Source organism: Nuphar pumila, chromosome 7, assembly GCF_984573655.1.
Source record: "Nuphar pumila chromosome 7, dmNupPumi1.hap1.1, whole genome shotgun sequence".
Lineage (NCBI taxonomy): Eukaryota > Viridiplantae > Streptophyta > Magnoliopsida > Nymphaeales > Nymphaeaceae > Nuphar > Nuphar pumila.
In genome coordinates this window covers 5241443-5255306 of record NC_143255.1, presented here as the reverse complement: position 1 = coordinate 5255306, position 13864 = coordinate 5241443, and the positions used below count along the sequence as shown (strand labels likewise).

The 13864-nt window shown below is 38.3% G+C and overlaps 1 long non-coding RNA gene across 1 annotated transcript; it reads left to right on the top strand.

Annotated features, from left to right (window-relative positions):
- Nucleotides 1–10582: 10582 nt before the first annotated feature.
- LOC149830956 (uncharacterized) lies at nt 10583–12385 on the top strand. Its single transcript, XR_016432974.1, has 2 exons — nt 10583–10720; nt 12037–12385. It is a non-coding gene; the product is annotated as an uncharacterized LOC149830956 (long non-coding RNA).
- The last annotated feature ends 1479 nt before the right edge of the window (nt 12386–13864 follow it).

Genomic DNA, 13864 nt, shown 5'->3' with positions numbered 1-13864 from the left:
CATTTTTTGCATAGTGCCAAATCCATGACTAACCTTTATAAATGGTGAGGGACTGTCTCTGTTGTTTTGGGTGCAAAGCGGTTAAGTCCTATTTCGTTAGGTATTGCAGGAGGTGTTGCCTTGCTCATTGATTTTATTTTTTTTGGTTTTCCTGTGAGCTTAAAGGGTTTAGGGGAAGGTTGATCGCTACTAGGGTTGATTGATGTTGCTGTTGACTGTTGTGCCCTAAGATAACCTTGTCAAGACTCGCTAAGCTACGCATGAAGGGTAACGTATTGGCTAACAATTCCTTTTTAAAATTTTGAGCAAAGCCTCATCATAAATGTGAAGCTTGAGACCAACTGGGCCTCCGCTTGTCTGGTAGGAGAAGCTAGTTCTCGTCACCTTGTGTTGGGACGTTGCAGGATCAAAACCCAATGGTATAGTTGGATAACTGGTAGGGTCTGCCTAACCCCTGCTTGCCTTGAAAAAAAAGTGTGGAGCTTAAGTCTCTCTAGCCGTTTTCTTATGAACATACACATTGTAAATTATGAGAATATATCTTGGTACAACAAGATGATTTCTATACATTAGCATAACGTAAGTCACCTTCCTTTCTGTCATTAGATTTCCTGTTCATCCTTTCCTCAATTTTAGGGATGGTTCAATTTTTTTGTTGTCATTTGATACTCTTTTCTTAGAGACTTTGGCGCCTCCTTTATCTTGATCATTATCACACCCCCTCAAACTCAACGGGAGATTCCGAACATTGAGCTTGCCGTCCCAATCTGTTTGGTCATGATATCTGCCTCCTGATCTTTGTTATTAATAAAACAAAATTCAAGTAAATTCTTGTTGACTCTATCGTGAACAAAATGAAAATTGATTTCAATATGTTTGCTACGATCGGGCACAATACGATTTGCCGTCATATACGTAGGGCACCATAGCAGGGGAGATGAGAGAGAAATGCCAAGTTCTGTCAAAACGTTTTGTTGCTTTTGAGCATTGTAGGAAGCCAAGTTAGATCCAATAAAAACAGCGTATCCGTATCCGTCAGTAGACTTGCGGTCATAGAGAAACCCAACTTAGTCTGCATTACAAAAACCAAAAAATATTGAGATTGCTGGACTTGAATATACGAAGACCTAGATCCAAAGTCCCTTTGAGATATTTGAGAATCCTTTTAACAGTTGCAATGTACTTTGACTGAGAATAGGCCCAATGGAGGCAGAAACAACTTTTTTTGTGAGGTGCTCATGTAAAAAATTTATTTTGGACTTCCAACTGGTGCATAAAAAAAAGTGTCCTGATGGTGAGAGACTTAACCATTGGACTAAATGTCTCAACGTAATCGAGACCTTTCTGAGTGAAACCCTTGGATACAAGCCTCACTTTGTACCGCTCAATATTTTCATTTGCTTTTCACTTGATCTTAAAAACTCACTCACATCCGACAATCTTGTGATGTTTAGAAGGTGGTACATAGAAGGGCATGAAATTCATTACCCATGGCTTGTTACCAATGAGTATCTTTGTTGGCTCGAAGGAAAGTGATAGGTTGATGTTAATAGGAAAATGAGAATAGGATAATGAGTAGCAAGAAACACTCTTGGTTTCAAGGAACCTGTTTGGGATTGGGTTACCATGTGATGGTCTGAACAGGTTCACTTTGAGGTAATGAAGGGGAAAGTTCGGTTGTATTACTTGTAGAACTAACAGAGTGATCAACAAGCTCTCTAATGAAACTAGTGGAGCACGACCTGGAGGAGAAAAAAAAAGGAACGTTCTATCAAAGAATAACTTGAAACCAGTCATCTCATTTATCAAATAAGTGGCAGTAAAAAAATCAGTCTCAAAATTTTTATTGGATACCCGAGCAAGCCATGAAAGCAAGTCCGGTTTCTACTACATGCCGATGTGTTTCCATTCTAACATAACATGCCATTTTGCTCATTGGATACGCGGACAAGAAATGTGGTGCTCAATAACTTGAAACCTAAGAAAAGTAGAAACATTTCTATACTCTTAGCCCAATCGCTTTGGAGAGTTTTAATTTTTCTTCCAAAAACAAATTTCAACATACTTTTTTGAAATTTCGAAAAACATTCATCACATCAAATTTGCATGAAATAGCATAAAGCTAGTTAAAACATGAATAGGCATCCACAAAGTGAGCCTAATATTTGTGCTCACATGTAGACAAAATAAGGGTTGACCCTCACACGATCAAATCCAATGGTCCCTACACACTTAACATATAGTTATATCAAAAGTTAAGTTGTGCCATTTACTTTTCTAACATGCCATACACACCATAGAATCTAATTTATTGCAATAATGGAGAGTCCAAAATGACAACAATTTTCACCACACAATATAAGTGCTGCCCCAACCGTTTACTGATATTTGCCTGCGCCTGCCAAATCTGAATTAGGTATAAGCCTCCTTTACTTTGCCCCCGAAGAATTTGAGCTCCCGTCTTGTGATCCTTCACAAAGCACTTGTCAACTTGAAACGCAAAGAATGTTATCATGGGTAAACTTATTCACAGATAATAAATTTTGTTTTATCTCTAAACATGCAAGATATTGTTCATAAAAAAAGAGGATTTTAGTGTGAAATTTAGACGATCCAATGTGTTGTATGCACAAACATGTTCCATTTCCAACTTTGAGTTTATCATTTCCATGATAATAGAAGTGCAGCAAGAGATTGTCAAGATCTGCTGTTATTTGATGTGTGGCTACCAAGACACATCACTATGCTTCATCGAAGTTGGAGCTACATGGTAAGCCTCAGGGGTCGGTTCTTTTTGAAAACGGTAAGATGGGTATTGTAGGGCTTTATGTCCGATCTTTCCACAAGCTTGGCATGTTAAGGTTGTAAGAATTATAACGATATTGAAAAGCTCTGTTTTTTGGGCTCTCTTGTACACCGAGAGGTCGGGCACCTTTATTTATAATATCAGAATCATGATAATACAATGTCTTGTTTACGATAATCCTTATCACAACAAACCGATTGCATCGATTTACACTTTCTAGAATGCTTCCATCGGTTTACACTTTCTAGACTATTTTCAGATTATCGTTCACAATAATCTTTATAAAAAACAATTATATCGGTTTACACTTTCTAGAATATTTTCAGATTATCGTTCACGACAATCTTTATCAAATTATCCGATCAGTTGGCTCGTGTCTCCAATTTGAGCTGGACTCTTTCTACCTGGACTCTTCCAGATTATCGTTTTTGATTTCTTGAGGGACTCATGCTCAGCATTATCCTTATCATGCCCCTACGAGCTCAACGTGGGGTTAACGACATTGAGCTTGTCACGAATAAAAGCAAACCTCGAAAAGGGGAGAGGTTTAGTAAGACCGCCAGCTAGCTGATCCGAGGATGAGATAAAGCAAACTTGAAGATGACCCTTTTGCACATGATCCCAAACAAAATGAAAATCAATTTTAACATGTTTGGTACGAGCATAAAAAATTGGATTCACTGTGAGATATAAGGCTCCAAGATCATCACACCACAGAATGGGTAGAGAAGTAGGGGCGAAGCCTAGTTTAGTGAGAAAATACTTGAGCCAAAGAAGATCGAACACAACAAGCAAGAGACTTATACTCAACTTCAGTGCGGGACCGAGCTATGATCCGCTGTTTGCGAGAAGACCAAGTAACTAAATTAGATTAAAAAAAAATATCAAAACCACTTATAGACTTGCGATCATCAAGGCTATTGACTCAATTTGCATCAGAGAAGGCACTGAGTTGGAGAGAAGACGATCATGAGAGGGACAAACCACGATGGATGGTATCCTTGATATATCGAAGGATATATTTGACAATAGACCAGTGGGCAATTGTGGGCTGATGCATGAACCAATAAACTTTGTTGACCGCAAAGGCAATGTCAAGTTGTGTGATGATGAGGTATTGAAGACCACCCACAATGCTTTGATACAAAGTGGAGTCATGAAAATGAGGTGTATCATCTTTAGATAGTCGAGAGGAGGCACTTAGAGGAGTAGAGATCGGCTTTGCATCAACCATAGAGGTGTGACAAAGTAAATTAAGTGCATAGGTGCACTGGTAGAGAAGAAGCCCTGACGAAGCATAATGAACTTCAATTCCTAAAAAATAATTTAGGTATCCAAGATCTTTGATGGAAAAGGCAAGATTGAGTCGTTGAATTAGTTGCTTAATGGTAATGGTAAAACTGCCAGTGATTATGTTATCATCCACATAAACTAGTAAATAAATAAGCAAACCTCTATCTTGAAAGATAAATAATGAAGCATCAGAGAGAGAGAGAGAGAGAGAGAGAGAGAGAGAGAGAGAGAGAGAGAGAGAGAGATGCGAAACTCGTGAGACTGAAGATATGAATTGAGTCGCTAGTACCAGGCACGTAGAATTTGCTTGAGACCATACAAGGCTCAATTCGGCTTGCATAGATGTTGAGGAAAAGATGGGTCTTCAAATCCTAGGGGCTGTGCTATATAAACATCTTCAGAAAGGAGACCATTTAAAAGGCATTATTAAAATTCAATTGATGTATAGGCCAATCTGACGAGACTACAAGAGCAAGAACAACACAAATGGTGGTCGACTTTATAACTGGACTAAAAGTCTCAAAAAAAGTCAATGCCTTCCTCTTGATGGGAGCCCTTAGTAACTAGAGGGGATTTGTAATGGGCTACAGAGCCATTAACATGTCGTTTGATACGAAAAACCCATTTGAAGGACGAGGAGGAATAAGGTGCCAATTGTAATTAATTTTAAGTGCATGAAACTCATCTTCCATAGCTATGCACCATTTGGGGTCGAGGTTAGCTTGTTTGAACGAAGTAGGTTCGGGCATGAGTATGACAAAGCTAAAGAACGTAAAAGATAGGGGATAGCGGGTAGTGGTAAACACACAAGGTTTAAGAGAGTTTTTCATAGAGCGAGTGATCATGGGATGAGTGTGATCAGTCGGGCGACTCACAACAACTTCAAAAAGATGGAAAGTAGAGGATAATGTCGAAGAAGAGTCAGGCAGATCAGGAATGAGGCTTATAAGGGAAGAAGGTGCAAGGGAAGTAGGAGAAAGGGGATTGGGAGGTGGTATATCAGGGGGAACCATCGGTTGAGAAAGAGGTGGGAGGACGACATGAGGAGAAAGACCTCACTCAGAAAAACTAGGTGATGGAGAACAAGGTGATGAAGAGAGGGGTCCAAAGATGGACTCATCAAAGTAAACGTGACAAGAAATATAAGTACAAAGGTGAGAGGGGTCAAAGGTAGCCTTTATGACGAGAGGCATAGCCAAGGAAAATACATGGGGTAGTCTTTGGTTTAAATTTCAAAGTATTATAGGGAGTTAACAGAGGATAGTAGCGTGCACCAAAGACACGAAGATGATTATAGTCGGGCAATTTATGAAATAGAAGTTCATATGGGGTCTTACGATTAAGTACTAGAGTTGGAAGATGATTAATGACATAAACAATAGTGCAAAAAATATTAACCCAGAAGGTGTATAAAAGGGAGGAAGTATGTAACATACTAAGCCCAATTTCAATGACATATCGATGTTTGCTCTCAACAAGTCCATTATATTCTAGTGTATGCAGGCATAAAAATTGATGAAGAATGCCATGATCACGCAAAAAGTTTTCAAAAATCACAACTGGTGAATTCGTCTCCATTGTAAGCTTGAAAAGCTCAAATCGAGTGTTGAAGGTGCTTTTTAGTAACATGCTTGAAAGACTTAAAACACTCAAACACTTGAGACTTAGTTTGTAATAAAAAAACTATAAAAATCGACAAAAATCATCCACTATGAGAAGATAAAAGTGAAATAATTCACGTGAAGATACTAAAGCTAGTCCCCAGACATTGACATGTAAAAGTTCAAGTGGAGACGTTGTAAAAGAGCAAGATTAATAAAAAAGAAGTTTGTGAGCTTTGCCAAACAGACAATTCTCACACTTATTTTGTTACTTTTATTAACAAAAATAGAATGACGAGAGTTTAAATAAGAAATGATCTTCTTGTTCGTAGGCTCGAGACATTGGTGCCATATATCAAAAGGTGTCATTCTGCATGCATATGTTGCCACATGCATATGACCATAAAATTTGATTAGATAGAGTCTCATGCTAGATTTCGGTCTCTTGAGATGAATATTGTCTCTTAACAAGGAATTCAAAAGGAGTAAATTAAAAAATACAATCATTATCTCCAGTAAACTAGCCCATGGATAAAAGGTTCTTCTCAATAGCAGGAACATAAAGAACATTTTTTAAATCAAATGAAGGACCATGAGCTTTTAGAATAAGATTACCAGTGTGCGAGATAGAAAGCATCTTACCATTGTCAACCATGATTTTTTCACTCCCACGATATTGTGATTTACGAGAGAGTTGTTTATCATCTATAATTAGATGGTTCGTAGCACCAATGTCAGAATACCAATAGTCATCAGTGGATTGTTGAAGAGACATGACCGAGAATGCTTTAGGGATATCCCAACACGTTTTGACAGTATATCCTCATTTTCTATAATATTGACAGATGATAGGCCCATGACCACTTTTGGTTTGAAATACAAAGTTTCTATTAGATATGTTTGAAAAGAAATTTTTTTGTCCTCTCTCATGGCACTAATAGAAACTGTGGCCACGTCCTCTGCCTCTGAAGGAAGTGAAAACAATTTGCTGAGGTTCTGGCATTTCAGGAGGCTTGGCATGAGTTAAAAGCACATGCTTTTCTTGGTTAAGAAGTAGATCATATAGCTCTGTAAAGGTATACATGGCCAAATTAGTAGTGATGAAAGTCATAAAACTTTTATATTCGAGGGAAAGACCATTCGAAGTTATTTAAACTAATTTTTCATCTTCTATAAGATGATTGGTAGCGGCAAGAGAGTTAGCTAGAAACTTTATACGATCTAGATAAGATAACATATTTATACTCTCTTTTTTTGATAAAAGTCAGATTTTAAAAACATGAGTCTCAAAGGATATTGAGATTCATATATTTTTTTTCAGGATAAGACAGGCTTTACCAACTATTTTTGTTATCATAATTTAATCGATAACAACTTTAGAAATAATGGCTTTGATCCAGCTAAGAGCCAGCTGATCAGAACGAATCTAAATAGGATAATTTAGACTTTCTGTCTTACCTTCATCTGTCGCGACAATGAAGGGATCTGGTTGAGGACAAGAGTCATCGACAAACTTGAGGAGGTCCTGGCTGATCATAACTGATTCAAGTTTGGATCTCCACATCAGGTAGTTGTCTCGATTTAGTTTTATTAAGACTAGACTGACAATGGCATTCCACTGGGTCATGGAAGACGAAAAGGATGATGAAGAAGCCATTAACAACTCGTTAGAGGTTGCTAGCTCTGATACTATGTAAGAATTATAATAATACTGAAAAGTTTGGTTTTTGGCTCTCTTGTACACAGAGAGGTCGAGCACCTTTATTTATATTATCAGAATCACGATAATACAGTTGTGGATTATTGTTTACGATAATCCTTATCACAAAAAACTGATTACATCAATTTACACTTTCTAGAATACTTCCATCGGTTTACACTTTCTAGTCTATTTTCAGATTATTGTTCATGTTAATCTTTATTAGAAACAATTACATTGGTTTACACTTTCTAAAATATTTTCAGATTATTGTTCACTACAATCTTTATCAAATTATCCGATCGGTTTGCTCATGTGTCTCCTGTTTGAGCTGAACTCTTTGTATCTAGATTCTTTCAGATTATCATTTTCGGTTTCTTGAGGGAGTCACGCTCAACATTATCCTTATCAAAGGTGGCTTGAGGATCCGAGTTAGATGGCTGTCGACCATAGCTGTTAGAGCATCCCCAATCCATTCCTACCTTTATTTTTAAAATAATCTTGATTTCTGTTGCCTAGCACAATTTTGATTATAATGGCCCCTTCCTCTGTTTGATTGCATGATCGAATAATTTGCAGATGATATATTTTTATTTGGTTTAGCAGCATTAATCTCGGCCTCATAAGTGAGTAGCAACCCATAGAGCTCGCGAAGAGTGACCAGCTCTTTTTGAGTATAAACTATAAAGTGATGTCCGAATAAATCCATACTCGGTGCTTGGGAGGCCATAAAATCTTCAACATCAAATCTTCCTCAGAAACGGACTTGGATTCTGTGCCAATTGATGGGCCAAAAGTCTAGCCTTGTAAAAGTAAGTAGAGATGGAATATGATCATTTGAGCTGTTGAATATAAGCCCTAGATCTCACATTATATGTCTCCTTAAGAGCTGTCAAAACTTCAAAGAGGATGACAGTCCAACCACCTGGCTATGGATTGTATCCGATGACAACAACCAACTTAATAGCAGTTGATCTTGATTTGGCCATTAGACAAAGGCAGGATTTAAGAATTGAGAACTATCAGATTGAGAGATGAACTTATCTAGGCACAACATTGAACCATCTACAAATCCTACGAGGTCGAAGCTCTTCAATAACTGAATGAATTGCGATTCCCATAACAAAAAAATGTCATATGATAGCTTCACATTAAAAAAATGCTGAAGATTGTTTGGGGTGGCAAGCATGACGGACTACAGCTCTGATACAGAAAAAAAAAATCACAAAAGCTCAAGATTTTAACGTAGTTCTATTCCACAAGGAATCTATGTCCACAGTGAATGAGATCTGACCTCACATTCTCTCTGTCTCCTTTTTCCATTAGATGACTTATATGAAAGTTTCCTCAAAAGACTAACGGGCAGTTGCTGAAAATTAGGAGAGGATATCTTGGTACAGCAAGATGATTTTTCTACATTATAGCATGACAAGAGTCACATTCCTTTCTGTCATTAAATTTCCTATTCATCTTTTCCTCAATTTAAGGATATGGTTCAGTTTGCCTTTTGTCATTTGATTCTCAGAGATTTTGGCCCCTCCTCCATATTGATCCTTATGAATTTGATGGCAAAAATCAAAACCATATCCACATCCAACTTACTAAATTAATGCAACTAATCCGAATCAAATACAACTAATTGGATATCGGGTATCGGATAAAATCCGATACATAGACAACACTAATTTCGAGAATTGAATTCTTGATATCCTTCGATTTAAATGCTTTAACTTGACCCGTCTAAACAAGTCTGTGTAACGCTGAAACTTTGATCCTAAGTCCATCAAGTTAGTCGAATCTGAAACTTACTCAGACTAACTTAGTTTAAGAACCATGTTTATATTGCTTGAGACCTTGATTAATGAAGAAATCAGAAAACGAGATTTTGCTATCAAATAAACCGAATATCCAACAGTAGGGCTGGACAACGGCCCGGCGGCCAGGCCTGAACAAGTTGGGCTTGGGTCTAGTTTTTGAAAAAAGTTCTACCCGAACTTGGCTTAAACTCAACCTGACAAAATCACAGGTTGGGTCAGGCTAGCCCTATATATATATATATATATATGTGTGTGTGTGTGTGTGTGTGTGTGTATAGAGTGGGGTATAACTGCGCAATCCATAGGAGCACAACTCCGAGTGGAACCATGGACGCTCAGCATTTGTCCTAAAAAAAATGCTGAAAATAGCATAAAAAATGTAAAAAGTGGAAAAGGGACCTTTAGTGGCAGTAAAAAAACTGTAAAGGTTCGTTTTTTCGCTAGGACCTTTAGCGACAGTTTTTGACTGCAGAAAGGTCCCAACAGAAAAAGAGCCTTTAGCAGTGGTCAAAAAACACCGCTAAACATGCTTTTTACATTTTTTATTGCATTTTTTTGTGCTGACCGTCCATCAAGTCCTGCAATGGACAGCCAACGCAATTGCGCAGGTAGCTGCACACTTAAGAGTTGCGCAGCTACCACTCTCTCTCTCTCTCTCTCTATATATATATATATATATATATATATATATATATATCTATATATATATATATATATATATATATATATATATATATATATTCAAATCGAGTCAAGTATGTGATTCAAAATATGGATTTATTCTGGATCCCATCTATTCTTTTGTATTTTTAATTTTTTTTGCTAAAAGAGCCTATAAATTCAAGAAAACAAATGAGAAATGTTGTGAATATGCGATCGAGGGCTTGCCAACCTGGCCTGACCCAGTCCAAATAAGCCCATAAAGCCTAACGAGCAGGTGACAGGTTTTGTATTAGACTCAAGCCCGACCCGAACCGGGTCTAAACCAGACCCGATTGGTCAATGACTCGGTCAAACCCATCCACTAAACGGGCTGTACTGGCTCGACCCTCCCATTGTCCAGCCCTATCCAACAGCATCATCTTTGGAATCAGGGTACTTTAGGTTCAAGCAATGAAGCACAAAAGGCCAAAACTAATAATAGCAAGGTTTTCTGAGATAATCAAGTGCCATGCACTTTGACGCGTATACTTGTTTTTTGTGATGATAGGAGGGGGAGATTTGCCACGTTCCCCCTCACCGACTTGTACCTACTTTTCAAAAGTTGAACGCCCTCCTCAGCTACCGGTCATCCACCTCCTACCATCCATTCTCTTCCATTGCAAAGAATGCCTTCAATTCCAAGGACTATTTAAGGTTGATGTTCCTTTGGCCTGCCACACTTCCTCTCGTAGTGCAAAGTGGGAGGCATAATCTGTGATTGGTAATTAAAGCATTAGGGTTACCATTGAGGCCATGGCTGATACGGACAATTCTTCTCAAGATTCTTCAGTGTTTTCCCAAGGTACCTCTCTCTCTCTCTCTCTCACGCACACAACTGAGAATAAAGCCATGTCCATGGTATTCATATGCAAAAACTTACAAGGCTGAATAAGAGTTAAAATGGGTTTCGCACCTTTCATTGGTTTTTGAGTGCTTTAAACCCCACACCCGTTTCATACTTCGATAAATGTTTGCGATTTTCAGCCTTGTTCACATGGACCATATTTGGTACATCTATCCAGTGGACATAATTGTTCATTTTAGTTGTTTTTTGCTACGCTTTTAAGTTTGAACAACGTATATGGTCCTAGAGCTGTATACAATTAGATAGTTCTGACAGATTAAGTTGTTAAATCCTTAGAGAATAGGGCAAGCAAACTTATATTTTAAAACTTAGACACCTCACATGGGTGACAATATCCTTGTGTCTTTTGGGTACCAGGGTCAGGTGCAAGGATTGCACAGTTTTACCTGATCACCCTCCATCTTTAGGATACAGTCTGTCAGCTGGGGCCCAAACAATGACGGAGGATGGCTAGGTGCAGCAGCACAGTAAAAGTGTGCAGTATTGCATTGCACCTAATCCTTGGATTGGATTGCCACCGTATTTCAATCACCATTTTTACAGTTTACACAGTTTCGCCCTTTTGATGGAAAACACCAATGAGAAAAATCTTGGGATTTTAAAATTCTCACTGAGAGAGAGAGAGAGAGCCCAAAGAAGATCAAAAAAGAAACTACAGACAGCTAGCAACAAACAACAAAGCCAGCTCAACCAGGATCCGCTGGATTAGAAGAAACCACCGTTGAGTGAACGTTGTTCAGATGAAAGGTGAGGTCTCTAAGATGTGAGGTCTCTAAGATGCATACGTAAAATCGCATATATGTCAACCAGGATTTTATGGACAAGATGATTAAAGATGACCGAAATTTGACGAAAAGTAGCATCATTGCGTGCCATCCAAACAAACCACCAAGTAGTAAGCAACCATGTCTTCCAGATCAGTCCACCGCTTGCATCGTCTAATTTCAATAGGGCCCAGAAGAGAGAGAGAGAGAGAGAGAGAGAGAGAGAGAGAGAATACATTTTTCATATGGGCAATTGAATTTATCCCAGAGGAAAGCAGTCAAGATTACATGCTGGAGTTCTCCGAAGACGAGGAAACACTTATTGCAAGGATGTTTAGTCTAGTTGGACAAAGGTGAACTTGTTACTTTCCTCTCAAGTTAATTTTTTCTCACCAACCAAAGCTAAGCTATTCTAAGTGCAGGCATGCATCTTGTCCTTAAATGGTTCAGATCATTAATCTTCTGAATGCCATTAATTAATTAATGCAGGTGGTCCCTCATTGCTGGAAGAATCCCTGGTAGGACTGCAGAGGAGATTGAAAAGTACTGGACTTGGAGGTATACAACGATTAAGTGATCAGTAAAAGGGGCGCCTGGTTTTGTGCATGAAGTGTGGTCCTACTTGTTTTATTCGTTTCTTTTGCTTTTGTGTTGGTGGGGAGGGTGTAGTGTGACTTTTTGTTATTCCTGCTGCGTGTGAGGAGGTGGTCTTGGGATTTCGTGGGTCTTCCAAGATTTGAGCGTTTACACATGTAAATATTCCCAACTTTAGTCCTGCCTTTGATGTGGTACCTGCCAAAATAGTTAAATGAGAACTTCAAAACTTTGAAGCTGGAAAGTGCATCAACTAGTTTACAACTTTATTTGCATGCTCTTAAATTTTTTGTTTGGTCATCATTATTTATTTCCAAACATTATTCATCCAAGTGGAGCACACATTCACTCATGCACACACTAGGGATGTCCACGGGTCGGATCTAGTTCAGACTCAGGTGGTGCCCACGCTTTATTTACAGCAGCAGTTCAAGACTTTCTGTAAATCTACGGTTTTCTGTTTTTTTTTTTTGCGCCTATTACTTCCCATTCTGATTTACGGTTCTGTTACTAGGTCTGATTTTGAGTGCAACAGAGTACTCATCATAAGAGAAACCATACTCGAGTCATCCAAGGATTACATGAACCGGATCCAAATCATACTCGGTAAAATAATACTTTTTATCTTTTTGACATTGAAAAATTACAAATCTTAATCAAAACTTGGGTCGGGTCTGGGTCTAATATGCAATTTCACAAACCATACTCGGCTCTATATATTAATCGGATCCTTTGTGTAAGACCCGGATTCTAATAGGACCTCCTCCTTTGTGATGAATGGCATCCCAAACACCACCATTTAGCTTTATATCCAACTGTCCATTCTGCATGCTATAGATGCCAACCATCTAAAGCATCAAAGCTCTGAAAAAATTGTGGAACCCATCTAGGAGTCGAGCAACTCCATCTATGGTGTTTGGGATGCTGGTCATCACATGAACAGCATCAAAGGGACCCCTAATTTATTACCCTTATACACATCCCATTCAGATTGATCTTTCCACTGTACATGCTCCATATCAGGAGGAATACAATTACTAAAAAAAACTCACAAATACAAAGATCCCGTTCGTTGAAAGAACTAGACAGAAAAAAGCTTCACTGTAGATTAAGGTGGCCTCAAAAGTCTCCCTTCTCCCCTGATACCTCTCACCCAGCAAACATTATTAGCATGTGCATCCAATTCTAAAATTTCAAGTCCTCTGGCTCAATAATAGCATCAAGTTTCCTAGAGAAGAATATCATACTATTACACTCCCGCTCTTGGAAAACAACCTGACTGCAACCTACAAGCACAAGCTATTAGAATGTGATCTGATTCTGAAACAGAGGCTAACTGGATATCAAGAGTCCAATGATCTAGACTTCAAATTTAATTACTTTCATCCTTTGAACATCCTTTGAAAAATAAAATCTTATTGCTTTTAGCTTTGAAACAATGCATTTTTTTCCTTTTTTTGTAAAGGAGCCAACTCAGTCTTGACTAGTCATGAGCTCAAACTCATCTCAACTTGCCACAAAAAACAAGCCGATATTGAATACCTCGATCCCATTTTGTGCGGCTCGTGTACCAGCACTGGTTCTGGGAGAAGCTCCTGGAAGGAGACAATGGCATTTGAAATAATAAGAAAAGACCCTTGGATCATATTTTTTGGACGAAAAAATATAACTTTTTAAATTATAAAATTTCGTGTTTTTGAACCCATTGATTTTTGAATCACAA